The sequence below is a fragment of the Schistocerca americana genome, unplaced genomic scaffold, assembly GCF_021461395.2.
Source record: "Schistocerca americana isolate TAMUIC-IGC-003095 unplaced genomic scaffold, iqSchAmer2.1 HiC_scaffold_77, whole genome shotgun sequence".
Lineage (NCBI taxonomy): Eukaryota > Metazoa > Arthropoda > Insecta > Orthoptera > Acrididae > Schistocerca > Schistocerca americana.
Genome location: NW_025726533.1, coordinates 60001 through 62500, shown reverse-complemented (window position 1 = coordinate 62500; position 2500 = coordinate 60001). Strand labels below are relative to the sequence as shown.

The 2500-nt window shown below is 48.6% G+C and overlaps 1 pseudogene; it reads left to right on the top strand.

The window, feature by feature from the left end:
* Positions 1-2500, top strand: part of LOC124590711 — a 9424-nt pseudogene that overhangs the window by 2942 nt on the left and 3982 nt on the right.

The window sequence follows — 2500 nt, the reverse complement described above, 5'->3', positions numbered from 1 at the left end:
CGCTGTCCCTATCTACTAGCTCCGGCTGTCTCATACTAAGGGCCTGCAAGGTGTGCAGGCTCTGGGTTGGTAATAGGCAGTGTGGGGAAGGATGCGTCTCAAACAGCCTCTCCTTCTCAAGTGCCCTTACCCGCCTTCTAGAGGTGGAGCTGTTAAGCCTTCGGGCGACTGAAGGGCAGGGGCACGACGGTGTGCTGAACAACTTGTACACCGGTTCTGACAGGTGCATTTGCTGTGGTGGGATCTTGCCCCAAGTCGGCGAAGGTCACTCGCCTTGTCTTGGGCTCCGAGGCATGCTCTGCCAAGCCGGGGCGTGGTGACATGTCCCCGGTTAGGTTAGATGGGTCCAGACCTCTGAACGTCTGGGGGACCGGCCCGGCACCTGAGTAGGACCGGGTCCTTGGCCTTTGGTGGGAACCTGGGCTAGTAAGGGGCGAAGGACGGAGAGTGAATCCGCTCTCCCGGAATGCGGGTGGCATTCGCCGATAAGGGAGCGGGTGAAAACTATAGTGGTGTGGCTGTTGAAGAGGACTAGTGCGCTGTACCCACGGCGTGCTAAACCTGGCAGCTCAGTTATTGACAGCTCTTGGTCAAGGGGCGGGACCGGTGAGCGAGCTGCATGTAGCCTCCCCCCATGCCAGAGAGGCCGGTCCGGGGCAAGAGACGGGCCTCCATCTTTCACTCTCTTTGAATACGATAATGGCGGAAAATCAAGAGAGTGGTAATGTGTTAGATGCTTCCGAATCGGAAATCGAGATGAATTTGACAGTTGCTGAGCGACACTCGAAATTTTTGAAATTGCTGGACTCGAGTGTCAAAAATGGAAAGATCAGCAATGGTGCGATAAACCAGATAAGAGACTTCATTGCTAATTGGGCAATTGTTCACTCCCAGTTAGAGGGGAGAATATCAGAATTAGAAAAAGAAAATAAAAGGATTAGAAGTCAGCCTACTCGGACGTATGCTGCGGTTGCCAAAGCCCCTGTGGCCAAGGCGCCAACAGCAAAAGAGAAAATTGAACAGAACATCAAAAAAGTGGCACCCACGGTTTTTATAAAACCTAAACCTGGCGAAGACATCAAAGCTGCTAAGACAGCTTTCGAAAAGTGTGTTGATCCAAAGAAAGATAAAATCAGGATCAACAGTGTCCGTACCTCTAAGAATGTGCTGATAGTCGAGACGGCCTCGCCAGAAGACAGCCAAAAGATCTTAGGTAATAAACAACTAAGCGAGAAAGTTAGGTGTGAACCTCCACGAAAGCGTCGTCCACTTATGAGTCTATATGATGTACCTACATTTATGTCAGCGGACAGCCTACTTGATGCGATATATACGCAAAATTTTGACGTCTCAATGACTAGAAACGAGTTTGATGAAGAGTTCAAGCTCCGTTTTAAAGTAGGGCCTCGAGGAAAGCTGACTGTACATCATGTTGTGGAGGTTTCACCGAACTTATGGAAAGTATTAACGCGGGCTGGCCGGCTGTACGTCGGCTACTCAGCACTGAACATTAAAGATTACCTGGCAGTACCACGTTGTACAAAATGCCAGGACATAAACCATACCAATAAGTATTGTACAGAACCGAATATAATATGTGCCCACTGTGGCCTGGCTGGACATATTAGGAAAGATTGTCCTAACATGGACAAAGCAGCAACATGTGTACCATGTAAGAAACGGGGCCGTAAGTGTGGTGGACCAAAAGATTGTCCAACCCACCGAATGTTCTTAGATAGGCTTATCCAAAGAACAGATTACGGCGAAATTTAAAGTGGTACAAGTCAATGCCATGCGCAGCCAGATGGTTGCACATGAGCTACGGAAGGTAGCGGAACAAGAAGGAATAGATATACTTCTGATACAAGAACCGAACTCCTGTGCGGGTCGAGTCCCTGGTTTTCCCGCAACAGCACAGGTGGTTTCCTCGGGTGGGAACCCCATGAGTGCAATTATAATATTGAACAAAACTATTAAAACTACGATATTAAATCAGTTCTGTACTGAGCATATTATAGTTGTACAACTTAATTTGCTGTCTTACAGCATGTACGTTGTAAACGTCTACTGCCAATTCAGACATGACATCAAGATTTATCTTGATCAGCTGAATTGGATACTAAGAGTTTTAGCTGGGCAGGCTATAATTGTAGCTCTTGATGCTAATGCTAAGTCCCCACTCTGGCACAGTGATGTACAGGACGGAAGGGGTGCGGAGCTTGTTGATTTGATAATGGAAACGCACATGCATGTGCTAAACTTGCCTGGGTACCCCCCGACCTACTCAGGGAGGGCGGGTGCAACATCAAATATTGATGTCACACTAGCAAGCGAGAGGGCAGCACCCCACGTCCATAACTGGCAAGTAAGAGAACATCTAACTGTCAGTGATCACAACTGTATTACATTTGAAATAGCGTCGACCATCGTGGATGTGCCAGGTGAGTGGGTGGAACGGTACAACTATGCTCGGACAGACTGGGACCGACTCGTGCAGGTG